The following is a 15,901-nucleotide window of genomic DNA, read 5'->3' as shown; positions in this document are numbered from 1 at the left end:
AATCTTTGCTATTTGAGGCATAACCTACAAATGCACACTTGATCCCTCTAGGACCCAACTTGGTCCGGTTTGGATCATTATTTTTGCAATATGCAAGACACCCCCACACTTTAAAATATCCTCTATTAGGCTTCCTTCCCCTCCATAATTCATATGGAGTAATCTAATTTTTCTTCATAGGAATCCTATTAAACTGTTACACCTTGGATATTTCGTGACGTTTGCCTTATCAGTGAACTAACACAAGCCTAAATTCATGAAGCCCTCATAAGGTTAGGAAGGGTATTTGATAATTTTAAGTCTATACCTTAAGGTTCCAGAGTCACATGAGGCGATGGAAGCAAGTTCGTCGGTGAAAGTTGAGGTTGAGTCATGTTTGCAAAGCTTTCGTATCATGCGAGCTACACATTTCTTAGCATCACTTTGAGGAAGATATATAGAGCCCCTTGGATGGTTAATGAAGTTCTAGACAATTGCCAAGAAAGTTCCATAAGGATTGGAGGTCGAACGAATCAAAAAATGGGCAGTGTGCGGTCGCACACTCAGTGTGCTGAGCCGCATACTGGTCGTCAACTTGACAAATTGGCTAGCTTCAGTGCCCAAAATTATCCCCAAGCAGAGGATGGAGTGTGCAGTCGCACACTCAATGTGCTTGGCCACCTACTTATTGCAAAGTGGGAAAGGGGATGATTTTGCTACCTTTTTAAATCCCAAACGGCCCCAACTTCATTTCTAAATTTCCACACTTATTTCCCTACCTATCTAGAGACTTCCTAATATTTATTGAAGGTTCCCCAATACTACACACCTTTCCATATCATCTAAAGAGAGAATCAACATTAAAACCTCAAGGTAAATCCATGGAGAGTGATGATTCTTGCTTCCTTTCAAAGTTGTGGTGAAATTTGTCTTGGAGAGAGAGTTGAGTAAGGTGAAATTCTACTAATACTAAAAGGTATGTTCTTCATCCTATTTATATGGTTGAGTTGATGTAAAGGTTTAATACCCCTTAGAAAGGAAAAGAATTAAAGTGGAGAAGCCATGAGCGTTGTAATGAAGAAGATGACCATGAGGCGGATTCGAAAAGGGGATTTTGGTTAAATTTGAGACTTAATTGAACATAAATTCTTGATTATGATATTATGGAGGTTGTTATGCTTGTTTGGGAGCTGTTTTATAATAAGGTGGAAGTTGATGAAATAGGGGAAGTGCTGCCCAAATTCCGTTAGCCTTTTTGTTGCTCTAGTTTGAACTTAAGCATGTTTTCAAGTCTTAACCTTGTTACGAATTCTCTTGAATGTAGATTTTGCGTGCTTTGGAGGAAAACGTTAAGTAATTAAGAAGAGTTTGCATCTAAAAGTTATATTTTCGTTATCCCTATGGAGTCGTTTTGCTTCTTCTATAGCTATGTCTACTTCAAACTCTTCTTATATTAATTCTATGTTCATAAAGGTTAACTCAGTAGCTTCATTTTCATCTAACCCTCTGTTTGGATGGTTGTTTCCTGTGTTTCATTAATGTACAGTATGGTATGGTATAATATGTGTTGTATTGTATTGTACCGTATTAATGAACACAATGTTTGGATAGACTGTATCGTTTGTTGTGGTTTAATAACATTTGTATTGTTTGGTTTGATTGTATTGTACTGTATAATAATTTTTAAGTTTACTAAATTACCCTTAACTCTTAATTAGTTTATATATATTAATAAAACTCAAGTAAAGAATAAAATAGGAACTTTAAAAAATAAGTAGGTAATGAGTGGGGGTGGTGGAGGGGTGGTAGTTGTGGGATGAGGGTGGGGTAGTGGGTAATAGGGTGGGGTGAGTGGTTGTAGGGGTGGGGGTGGGATTGGGCGGTAGTGAGGGGTAGTGGGTGGAGGGGTCGGTGGTTGTGAGATGAGGGGGTAGTGGGTGGTAGGGTTGGGGTGAGTGGTTGTGGGGTGGGGTTGGGCGGTGGTGAGAGGAGTGGGGTAGGGCGGGATGGGTGGTAGGGTGGGCGTGAGTGGTAGGGTGGGGGCGGGGTGGGGTGGATGGTGGAGGGTTGGACGAGGGTGAGTGGTAGGGTGAGCGTGGGGTGGGGTAGCGGGTAGAGGGTGGGGTATAATGGAGAAATGACATACATAACCACGAAAAAACCACCAAATCCGTGATTACAAAAATCTGGACTTTTCATGGTTATATAACCATGGGATGAACAACGGGTTTACAACACCATACCACATAATTTTAAGAACAATGGAAACAAACATAGTTTCATAGAAAACCATACATAAATGAACCACGAGAAACCACCATCCAAACAGGGGGTAAAGTACTTTCCTCTTCTATGTTTCTTTGTGGTGAGTAATTATAATTGGTAAATCTTATAGATGTCTCTCCTCTAGAATTGGTGTGCATTAGGTGCCACTCTGGCTGTAGAATCTTCTTTCTACTAAAGTCTTCTAAATTCCATTCTAACCCTGCGTATTCTTCAGAATTTATTTTTATGGGTTTAATTGGATTTATTCCTCTATTTCCCATTAATTCTACGACATCATCCACTTTAATTTTAAACTTGGTATTACTATTATTAGTCATTTTTCCTAAAAATCCTACGCACATTAATAAGTTATTACCATTACACATTTCTTCATATCCTTTGGTCTGTATTCCTATCTTTATATGTTTTCTAAATTCTACTAGATTCATTATGAAGTTTGGACTAATATAAAAAATTCCTCCGTTATTTGTCATATCTACTTCTGTTATTCCTATTATTGACTTTTCCATGTCTGACCATCTATCGTCGTAAATTACTATTAGGACTTTAGTTCCTAAATTTTTTCTAGTTAATCCTTTTAATCCTATTACTATTAACCCCATATGCATTAATGTTCTTCCAGTATTTTTAATTTGTCTTACTGCTTCTGGGTTTTTTAGATTTATAGTAGTAACTTTAGTTCCTATGGCTGACAATTGTTCTTCTCTATAATGTCTATATAATTGTGTTGTTCTTGAGAACTGTCCTATATTGTATAAAGTCTTTGGATTTAGTAATTTCAACTGATTTTGTTGGGAAATTTGTATGTCTCGATCTACATCTATTACTTCACTTAACTGTTAGTTATTTTCCTCTGGCGTTCTTCTATTTAAAATTCTTGATAAAAAATTATTACCTATTCTATTGTCTGAAAAACTTACTCTTGGTCTTTCTTGCCTTTCTGATCCTCCTTTGTTTCTTGATCTAATTGGAAGAAGGTTCATTTTTGTGCTTTTCTAGTTATTTTGACTTTTTCTTTTTGGGGTGTTATTTCTACCTTCTTTAATTGATCTATTAATTCTTCAACTTCTTTATTTTTAGAGGTTTCTATATTTCTCTTTTTGTTGTTCACTTAACAACCGTAGGCATTCACTTATTAATTCTAACCTTGGTACTATTATTTCTATTTTCTTTATTATTTCTAATATTAATGAAATTATCGTAATATTTTGTTGTAGCCCTATTTGATCAGATTTAGCATTAAGTATATAATCTTTATAGTCTTGTGGTAAAGATATAGACTTTTCTATTAATTTTGAGGCTTCTTCTTGGGTTAAAGTTGGTCTACTCATGAAAGAGTGATTTCTTTTAGTTCTTGTACTGTCTTTTTTAATTCTTTAATATCACTAGTTAAAACTTCTACTTGTTGCGTTATTTGAGAGACTATTTGAGTTGTCTTTAGTTCTATTTCTTTTGATTTTTATGTAATAACTTTAACTAACTTTTCTATTTCAGTCTTTGTAGGTAATTTCTCTAAATTAAATTTGTTAATTAGAATCTGGACTTTCCTTTCTAACTCTAATTCTTGTGATTTTAAGTAATCCAGGTTTTTTCTAATTTTTCTGAAGTTTTCTTTTGCTTAGTTTGGGAGGCTTCTACTTCCTCCAATATTTTAGTAATGTCTTTATTATTTTTTTGTATTTTTTCACTAAACTTTATGACTAGATCTACTAGTGTACTAAACTGTTTGTCTTCACTATGTAATATATGGTCTCCGTTACTAAAATTACACTTTATAATATTATGATCTTTTAATGCTCTATATTTCTTTTCTGAGTATATTCTTAAGTCTAAATATTCTAGATTTTTTAATGTATCTATTTTTTCTAGATTTATTTATTACCCTAAGGGAATCTTTATTTTACAGAATTTCTTCTGGTACTCTATATTAGTTGTAAATCTTTCTATATCTTCTCTTATACCTTGTAATTCCCACGTTATAGCAGAGATTGTCTCTTCGTTAATCTGACTTTGTAATAGTCTATTTTGTATTAGTGATGATAATGTTTCTGAATTTATTACTTCTAAATATGCGCTTAAAGCTTCTTCTACTTGTCTATATTCTCGTCTTTTCTCTATATCTCTATATAAATACCAATGATTTATAGCTATTTGCTTAACGAAAGGCTGTGTTCTCATACAATTAATACGGTCTAAATCGATTTTGTGTTTTCTTAGAGGTCTTTTTAGATTTTATGTATCCTAACAACTTATACTCTAATCCTAATATTATATCTGTTAATTCTTGTAGTCTTAACTGGTTTTCTTTAGTACTACTTAATCTTATATATTCTGGGTATAGCCTATTTAATTCGTGTTTAACTCCTAAATAATGATCTTGCATCTATTAACCTAAAGGAATAAACTTTACTTTTTGTTCTAGCTGTCTAATACGATCTTCAGTTCTAAATATCTTGTCGTTGGTAAAATGGATTTCCCAGAGGAGATTATTTCTAAAACTTAATACTGTTGTATTATTATTTAATTCTTCCCTAAAAACTGTGTCTAAGTAATTAACGTATTCAGTAAGAAACTTTCTTGATTTTTTAAAATTTACGAGTCTTCGAGTAATATAGATCACGCGATAGTGAAAATTTATATAATTAGTAAAACAGTGTTGTCTCATAGACTCTTGTCTAATAATAGGTACAGGTGCTAGTTGTCTTCTTCTAGCAGAGACAGGTCTTCTCATAAAGTCTTAGGTGAGTCTTAGGTTCCACAATCTTCTCGCTCTGATACCAAATTGAGAGTGGGTAGTGATTTTTAGATATATGTTTTTTCAACAAGAAAAGTTCAAAGGATAAAAGAGAAAATAATGTTGTTTTTCAATAAATTTTTAACAATCCTACTCAGTGCTTCCTCACTCCTATATTTCCTCTTATCATGTAGTTATATTTCTTAATTTTCTGTCTATCTCCCAAAGTTTATGCGTTTTTTTTAGTTAATATGGACTCTGTCCAGTCATGAATCTTGTTATACTGTTCATCTCTTTCTCTTAACCTTTGTTCTTAATAGTAGTCTTCTTTAACCACACCCCAGTTACCGTATATATATATATATATATATATATATATATATATATATATATATATATATATATATCGTGAGACTTACGTATTTATTCTATTCCGTTGCTTAATTTCATCCTTTTATGTATTTATTCATTGTTGGGTTGAGGGTTAGCTTACCGAAATGGGAAGGTAAGTGCCCGCACGACTTAGGCAAATAGGTCGTGACACCGACTTTACTTGTCAGATCAATTTCCAGAACAGAATTCTCCAAATCAACTTGCTTGATTGAGCACTAGTGCCCTTCAACAGTGATATGTAGCACTAGTATTAATCATTGATCACTAAACTTAGATGATCATCATTAACCTTTTACATCAATGAATATTTCGATATTATTTGCTGCTTCCATAATTTTATTTTATTTTCTTAGTTTCCCATCCGGTGTCTCATACCCATTTTAAAGGAAGTGCTCCCTAACAAGATTTTCTTTTATACCAAGGGCTCGAAGCCCAAACCTCTACTTCCATAAATTAGTTTGTTTCACCAATGTGGGATGAGGGGTACTGTACCCCTCATCCAAGGGCTGGAGCGTAAGCAAATTACTATGCGAGCCCAACATGGTAAACCATAAATTGAATGTGACGGGCTCTAATACCATATTATGAATCTTGGGCCAAATTCAACCTCAAAACTTATCTCAAAAGGTGAGAATTGCCTAAAAACATATAGAGAGACCAATTTCTCCTCATCCCACCGATGTGGGACTCAACAGAAGAATTGATATGTATGTGTGTGTGTGTATATATATATATAGAGAGAGAGAGAGGAGGAGGAGGAAATGTTTTTATTCCTCTGAGCTTTTTTTTTGAAAAATGGAATTAATGATGAATATCTTTGAATGGCTCTTTTTGTTTTTCTAAAATTATATAGGCATGTTTAGCGAATGGGAAATTGTGCAGATACACACCTAAAATTTGAAATTTATTTTATTTGTTTCTTTTGTTAACTTATTGGCTCATAAGATCTCTATCATTTTCTTTCATCTCAAATTAAATATGCACCTCTCACTAATGATTTTCTATGATAGAAAAACTTAACTGATTTGGCTGACATAATAGAAGTGGAAGTGTGGTAGGGGTATATTTGGACTTTTTAGTCTTCAAAGGTATATGTCTATTTTTAATATCACGAGTATGCTTCAAATTAAGTAAATGACTAATACAAGAAATACTCTTTTGAGATTGACGAAATTATCATAGCATATCATATATGTGGAAAGCTCCTATCTTCAAAGTTGGATTACGATAATACCTTTCAAAAGTTAAACGACATTATTGCCCTTGTATTAAACACAACAGTTATGATATTTGTAGGTAAAAATGTAAATACATATTACAATAAACACTATAGCAGCATCATCATCATCATCATCATCATCATCATCATCATCATAATAATAATAATAATAATAATAATAATAATAATAATAATAATAATAAAAAATAATAAAAAAAAAAAAATTAAAAGTTATGACAACCTAAACCTTTCACCTCCTGTGAATGTGTGATTTAAAATGAAGTTATGAAATTCAATTCGTATCCTCTTTTTTTTTTTTTTTTTTTTTTTTGAAAATGTGTTTTCATATTATTCAAATCAAACACAAGTACATCGGTAATAAGAGATGGAGGGAAAGTATTCCACTCCATCGAACCAGACATAGAAGCAAATGCTCTAGCAAGACAATGAGCAAACTGATTCGTTGATTTCTTAACGGACGACAAAGAGAAAAACGGTAACTCTTTCAGAAGAGTTTTACAATTAAAAACTAAAGCATCAAAATAAGAATAGTTCACCAAATCTCCTTCCAGAGCTTGTCTCATGAGTAGATTATCAATTTCCACAATAAACCTCGTTGTACTGAATCGCTCCTTTAACCAAGTAAGAGCCTCGCGCACTCCTATGATCTCGGCCAACAAAGGGCTAGAAACACGGCCGAGGAATATTGTTTTTCCAGAGATGAATTGACCCAAGTGATCATGTAACACCATGCCTACCCTTGCCAAACCTGTATGGATATCATAAGAGGCATCGGTATTAAATGGTATCCTATTAAATGCTGAATTATGGCTAAATAGGCTAAAGTGAATGTATGTTGGGTAAACTTTTGGTGATTCAATTGATCAGTTAAGAAAATTATCTGTTACTAAAGTAAATTGCTAATTGATTATCTTATCTGCTGAATAAAATTATCAAATTGGCAAGTAAATATTTATTATTGCTTAGCTTATATATACATTTAATAAAAATGACAAGTAAAAGAAAAAGTAAAATCTAAAATAAAAACGTGGGAACCTTTCAAATGGCCATGATAGGGGTGGGCGTTCGGTTTTTCGGTTTGGTTTTTCCAAAGTTCGGTTCGGTTTTTCAGTTTCGGTTTTTTGAAAGTGGACACCGAACACCGCACCGAATTAGTTCAGTTCGGTTCAGTTTTTTGAAGTTCGGTTCGGTTCAGTTTCAGTTTTTCTAATTCGGTTTTCTTAAGCATGGGCCTGAAATGGGCTAATTTCTGCTTGTAAAATTAGGAGTGGGCGTTTTTATCAGCTAATAATCATTTTATCGAGCAAGGTCAATTTAATTGGATGGCTCTACGCAGACTGCAGAGTACTGATTATTGAATGCTTATTGATTGTTTCAAATTGAGTTGCTTCATATATATGACGAAATCCTATAGATAAGTAAACATCATCACCAAAATATTGACTTCTATGTTAACTTCCAATCACTACTAAAAAACTGCCAAAAACCGACAGACCGCATCGGTTTTTTCAATGAAACCGATGGGTAACCGACTCTTTACGGTCCGTCGGTTTACATAGCGTCGCTTTTTGAAAACCGATGGACCGCGTCAGCTTTTTGCGACGGACTGTGTCACTTACGTTGTCCGTCGGTTTTTTTCCAATAATTAAAAAAAAAAAACGACGGACTGCGTCGATTTTTTTAATTTCTGATTTTTTTATCTTAAATAAAAACAATATAAATTTTATGAAAAACCGACGCACTACGTCAGTTTTTTATTTAATTTTTTATTTTAAATAAAAAACTGAAACAGTGCGTCGGTTTTCTTGAAAATTTTAAGAATTAATTTCTAGAAAACCGACGGACTGAGCCGGTTTTCTGGAAAATTTCCAGAATTAATTTCCAAAAAACCGACGGACTGCATCGGTTTTCTGGAAAATTTCATGCATGCAATTGCTGCATTTTCTGCAGCCACACCTGCACAAAAACCAGTACCAAAAGCTGCTCAAAACTAGCATTGAAATGCTCCAAATCAATTCTAAAAGAGCTACAACACATAAATCAACCTAAGTAATAATAAAACCAATCAAATACGATCTAAATAGACTTTCAAAGTTCAAAAATATTCCAACCAAAAGTACCATTAACTAGTTTTAACAATAATCCATAAAACATAAGTCCATTATTAAATCCAAATTACTACAACTGATCATCCGGTGTCTGGGCTACGCAATCACCATCATCATCATCTTCTGGGTCGAAGGGGGGGGGGGGGGGGGGGGAGGGGGCACACCAAATTGTCCACATGCAATGTGGCTTTTAACTTGTGCCATGAGCGATTCAAGGTTCGCTTTCATGGAGTTACTTTCCTCAACTCTTTTTGCCTCAGTCTTAGCTAATTTCCTATTAAGTTTAGCGATTTGATGCGCCATAGCTGCGATCTGAACACCATCAACTCCCTCGACTTGTCGAGAAGACCCTTCACCTCGCAATCCTGACCGAAGGAGACTTAAGTTGTTCCTTAGGCCTAGACCTTACGCTCTACCCTTTTGTACTCCCCCAACTGCTCTACACCAATAATCTATCTCTAATTCTGGTGGAGGACAGCTCGGCTGCTCAGGATGAGTTTGGTTGTACTGGTTCACATCATCCATAAATTGCAGATGTATATTAAAAAATGAAACTTAGTATATAATGAATATATCATAATTAAACTTATATATAATTACTTAAATAATAAAATTATCACTTACATAGGAATCACGAGCCCCTCAACCCATACAATCGGATCTGACTCCTGCTTCTTCTTTTTTGTGTGGGTCTTTAGGAATAGCTTATCCTGAGTCGGCATCTGTCTCGTAGCCTTTTTCTGCAAAAAAAAATTTAAAGATAAAATTAATAACTCAATAATGATATATTGATCGTAGGTAACTTTAAAAGTATAAAACTACTTACCATTGTCCCAGCGACGTGCCCTTGTCTTCTTGCACCCGCAGTGTGCAAAGAGCCACCTTTCTGGGATGCATGGGCAGCCTTTGCCTGCTCAGACTTGGCGATAAACTCAGGAGATGCCTTAAGTTTCTCCCGTTGTTCGGCGTTTAGCCATTGGAGCTTCCTTATATACCTTCTAGCCCTCGAAAACCAATCAGACAACCTTGTACTCCCCTTTCTCTTAAAGTTCGCAGCAACCCTATCATTGTCCATTGGATCCCATGTACAATACATCTGCAAATCAAATGGCTAATGTTAGATGATTTATATAAAAGTAAATTCAATTTATGAAATGTATAATAAGATGCATACGTTAAACTCTCTAAACATAGCCTGTCGAGTATCATATGGGATTTCACCCCATGAAGTATAAAACCGATCGCCATAAAGCCTCCGAACAACATCCAGCAAGGCTTTTGTAGTTTCGTGATCCGGATAGTACCTGTAGTTAAAAAATTTAACGCATATAAGATTAAAATGAAAAAAAACTTTAGGAAAACTTAATAAAAGACAATCTTACCCAGCTCCCTCAGGCACGATGAAAACCCGACCGATTGAATCTCTATCTCCCGGCTGTAAACCATGATATACCGGTGCCTGTACAGGAACCGGTGCAGGTGCAGGAGCACGAAGATGGGTCTGAGACTGGCCGGATGGCAGTGACTCAGGCTTAGAGCTGCTATCTCTAAGGCACAAATTAGATACACTGGAAGGTGTACCACTTGGAGAAGGAGAAGGAGAAAAAGTGGCCGATGTGCTAGGAGATCTGCTACGTGGTGGGCAATACATAGGTGTAGGTATAAAATTAGGATGGGTAAATGATGCTGGCTGAAAGACCCACTGACCAGACTGGGCCTGCATAGAAGAGCCAGGCATAAGAAAAATAGCGGAGTAAACTGCATATGTGCAGCGGAGGGAATGGACTAGCTACTAGTAGCTGTATGATCTATAGGTCTCTTATCTTTTTTCTTTCTAGTACCTCCACCTCTACCTTTACCTCTACCTCTACCTTGATCACTACCACCTGATGACATCTGCATACAGAAAGTTAATAACGATAGAATAAAAATTTAACAAGTATAGAATTGTGTTATTATCAAGTATATAATAAACTAACATGCAACTAATCATCCTCCCACTCATCCTCGATTGTTTCATTTTCATCAGATGATTCTTCCCCATCGCTTGTTTCAGGTCTATCGGTCGATTCTTCCTCAACATTTTCTATGATAGTTACATCATCTTCATCAACTTCTTCTAATATGTGTTGAGGATATTCCAGACTATTTTCTAACTCTGTGTCCACCGTTTGATGAACAACTGGTACATCATTTTGATACTCCACATCTAATGCATTATCGACCTCAATCCTCCCCACAGGCTTAGTCTTTATAACCACCCACCAATCAGCCTTATCCCTACGCAAAGGATATGGAGTATAATACACTTGCTTAGCATTTTGTGCAATTATAAAGGGATCATAGCAATTGTATTGTCTTGTGTGTTTGACTTCAATTGCGTTATCTTGACGATTCACCCTTGTACCTCTTTGGCTTGGATCAAACCACTTGCACCGAAATAATGTTATCTTCTTCTTAGGGTAACCTGGATACTTAAGTTGTATGATCTCCTGCAGCACACTATAATAATCAACAGTTACACCGCTACCATCAGCATCGCCTTTAATGCACACTCCACTATTATTCATCTTCTTATATTGAGAAACTTCTTCGGTTTGAAACTTGTAACCATTAACAATATACTTTTTCATTATCTTAACTTCATTGCTCGGTCCAAGAGCTATATCTTTCACAAATTGGGAATGTTCTCCTGTATGATAAACCTATATAATAAGGAGGAAATTTAAAATTCAATAACTTATATGTAGCCTACATTTAATTGAAATTATGCAATGAATTTCCACACTTACAAAATCATACAGCCAATGGGAAAACTTAGAATATATGGCTTCATCGCCCTCAAGTTCTACGAAGTAACTGTTCGACATATGCAAGATTTTCATTAGTTTCACCCTTATCAGTTACCCATTTAATTCAATAACATAATTCGACATTCACCGAATATATACTTGAATTTCAGGGCAATTAAGCAAAACATGTGTCACAACTGATTGCTTCTCCATACTACTCAGGGTTCGTTTTGGAGGATTTTTAGAACCTCGTCCTAGTTTATTAAAGATGGACATTGGTGGGTAGTTAGGATCAACCCCACCCTCATCATTATTGTCACGACCCGATTAGGGGGTCGCGACGAGCACCTGGTGCTAGCCCACCCGGGCACCTTCTTAGCTTACTCTTATGCTTACATCTAGGTGAGCCACATAACTATACGTGCATTTCCATTCATTCGTCAACTAGTCCCATTGGACAACAACACCTTTATATCATCATAGGCATTATGCCACATCAATGTACATAGGCCGACAAGGCCGACAAAATGACATACAAGACGTAGGCCAACAAGGCCGGACATATCTAACCGCATACACGTGACTACGAGCCTCTAAGAGTATAACATATAACATTAGCGGGACAGGACCCCGCTATGCCCATAATTATATACACAAAAGAATAAGTACCCAAAAGCAATGGCTCCGAAAGAAATGGAGCTCTGCTATGTGATCTCTGAATAAGCAGCTATGGATCAAGTCTGTCTCCCTGTGTACCTGCGGGCATGACGCAGCGTCCACAAACAAAAGGACGTCAGTACGAAGAATGTACTGAGTATGTAAAGCATGATCAACATCGATATAGAAGCATAATAAACAGCATATGAAGTAGCATAGGAGGGGAGGCAGTAATATCATTATCATCCACATTCCATAATAGTACTCGTACCATATTTGTGCTCGCATTCGTATTCATATACATAGTCTTATCACATTCATATTATATACATAGTCATTTCATATACATAGTGTTTACATAGCGTACTCGACCATACATATAGGTTCGGTGATCATACGTACCTGACCAACCAAGGCTTAGTGTTACACGTACCTGGCCCTACTAAGGCTCAGTGTTATCCGTACCCAACTGCAGTGGTGCGCGCGTTACTTAATCGTATACATACTTTACACGTATCCATATACATATATTCTACCCGGCATATAAGCTCGGGGTTTTATTATAGCCCTTCATAGGCACATATAAGTATACTAGCCCGTAGGTACCTTTGCACCATCATTGTTATTGTCATCATTACCATCATCACCATTATCGCTACGTCTATATCATAGGCTTACTCATCATGTGAGGTGCGTAGTACAATCATGGTACATATCAAGAATCTTGAGCTTATGAGCTCGGAACATAAATCATTCGAAGACAACATACTCATATAGAGTGTTTAGGAGTTTGGCCAAAGAACCATGCCTTATGAAAGAAGGGTTAGCCTTACATACCTTTCCCGCCGCACTATTCTATACTTGTGTGTTCCTCTCCAATGCTAGCGTTTCTACCTTCATTAAGGGCATACTATCGTTAGGATCAACAACTAACATACATGACTAAATCTAGAGAAAATCGGACAACATCTCCTCTATTTATACAACATTTTCCCATATCGTAATTCAACTCCCAGACGTCAAAAATACATTCACAATATCATACAATGGCCATTATTCATTCACATTATCCACATTACTCAATTCACTTACAATTCTCCATATTCAAGATCATAACACATGATTGCTTCCATCCACGCGCAATGTCTAATTCATGATCTTAACGTCATTTATAACCCATTCGTGTCACAACACAACAACAATCATGATTCAATCCAACCTATTTCTCAAAATGTCACTATTCATCATTCATAACCCATTTCACTATACTCTTCTAAGGACCAAGCATTTTAACTCTTAAATACCTTAAAAAAACGTATAAATACCATGAATCTTACCTTAGATGTTGTAGGAACAAGCTTTAATCGATAATACTCCACTTGAGCAAAAACCCTAGTTTTCCTCCATTTGGATTTCTTGACTTTGGATGTTCTTTGGTGGGTTCTTACTCTTGATTCACTTGGTTAATGTTGTTGATGACTACAAACTCTTGAAAACTTGTATAATATGTGTAGAGAGATGTTTGAGAGAACGGGGGTAAAAGGAAATGAAATGAAATAACCTTGGTCCCTTACATTTATTGAGCAAAAATCTGTCCCGACCAAATATACGGACCAACATACGGTCCGTATAAAATCTACGGACCGTATGTCATGGCCGTATGTTTGGTCCAGAGAGTTTGGCCAAGCTGGGTTGATTATATGGTCCAGACATACGGACCGTATAAATTATACGGCCAGTATGTTTGGCCGTATAATCCCTAGTGATTCCGAATTTCGTTTCGTCGATTCATTTGATCTCCAATCCCTATGGAACCTTCTTAACACTTGTTCAACACTACGATACCAATCCAAGGGATGTTATCACCCTTCTCCAAGACATCATTAAGTCCTTGCTAACTCGTTACTCGTAATTCCTTTCCAACACTTATCCAATACTTTGCCTTCTCCTTAGCAATCCTCTCCCCCCATCTCTAACACCTTTGAAATCTTCTCTAGAGTTCGTTAAGCGTTATCGCTTACTCATGAACATATCGTATACTCGTACTCCTTACTAGCTCATTTACTTGCGTACCAACGGAAGATTTTTCCGAGGTGTAACAATTACGGTTGGGCCTATTTCTTATACACAACACTTGCTCTCCGAAATAATATGAACAGAAATGCGTTGTTTCCTTTGCAAGATACGCTTCGCAAATAGATCCTTCAATCTTAGATCTCTGCTTAGCCAATTTTTTGCATTTGCCAATGGTCCTGCACATGTTTAATAGCAATAGGAATAGTAATTAGTTAACAAAATACATTAAAGAAAGAGGTAGTAAGTTTGGTTCCTTACCTCTCGAAAGGATACATCCACATAGTTTGAACCGGGCCTCCGAGGCGTGCCTCTTGTACAAGATGAATGGGAAGATGTTCCATCACATCAAAAAACCCACATGGAAAGATCTTCTCGAGCTTAGTTGTAATGACTGGCATATTGTGTTCCATTCTTTGAAGGTTTTCTATCGTCAAAGTGTTAGAACATAAATCCTTAAAGAACAAACTTATCTCTATGATTGGTTTCCATATTCCTTTCGGTAGGCGGAAAAATACAATAGGAATCAAAGTTTCCATGAAAACATGACAATCATGACTTTTCATACCAATCAATTTTCCTTCATTCATATTAGCATGCTTGTCAAAATTAGACGCATACCCCTCTAGCATCCGCTTCTTAACCCATTGACAAATCTCTCGTTTCTCCCCCAAAGTGAATGAAAAACTAGCCTTGGGCTTGAACACTTTATTATTCGCTAACTCTTGCAAGTTCAATTCAGGGCGCCTATAATATTCCTTTAGGTCCAATCTAGCTTTGGGTTATCTTTTGTCTTTCCTTTAACATCCATAATAGTGTTGAACAAATTATCAAAGTAATTTTTTTCAATATGCATCACATCAAGATTATCCCGTCGAAGATTATCCTTCCAATACGGTAACTCCCAAAATATGCTCTGTTTAGTCCAATTATGTTCAACACCATAACCAGGTAGTCTATAAGGGGCAGCTTCTGTGACCTTAGGCAAGTGGCAAACCCTCCCCCAAATTTCTTCTCCTGACAATGTTTGAGGTGGGGGATCATTTTCATTTTTGTTCTTTCTAAATGCTTGTTTCATTTTCCTGAATTGGTGATCCATAGGCAAGAACTGACGATGACAATCAAACCATGAATTTTTGTGGCCATGTTTTAAAGTGAAAGCTTTACTATTTTCCATGCAATGAGGACAAGCAAGCTTTCCAGCAGTCATCCAACCAGACAACATCCCATACGCAAGAAAATCATTAATAGTCCACATCAAAGAAGCACGCATATTGAAATTGCTCTTAGTTGATACATCATATGTCACTACACCTTCACACCACAATTGTTTTAACTCATCAATCAAAGGTTGTAGATAGACATCAATCAAAACTTTTGGATTATGAGGACCAGGGATAACACAATTTAGGAATATGTAGGGACTTGTCATACACATCTCAGGCGGTATATTATATGGAGTAAGAAATACAGGCCAACAAGAATAGGGTGCAGCCGAAACAGAGTATGGTGTGAAACCATCCGCACACAAACCCAAACGAATGTTTCTTGGTTCACTAGCAAAATCAGGATAAGTTCTGTCAAAATTTTTCCACGCTTCTCCATCCGATGGATGAAACATAACACCAGGTGTCCTTCT

The sequence above is a fragment of the Lycium barbarum genome, chromosome 2, assembly GCF_019175385.1.
Source record: "Lycium barbarum isolate Lr01 chromosome 2, ASM1917538v2, whole genome shotgun sequence".
NCBI classification, from domain to species: domain Eukaryota; kingdom Viridiplantae; phylum Streptophyta; class Magnoliopsida; order Solanales; family Solanaceae; genus Lycium; species Lycium barbarum.
Note: the sequence above shows the minus strand (reverse complement) of the source record.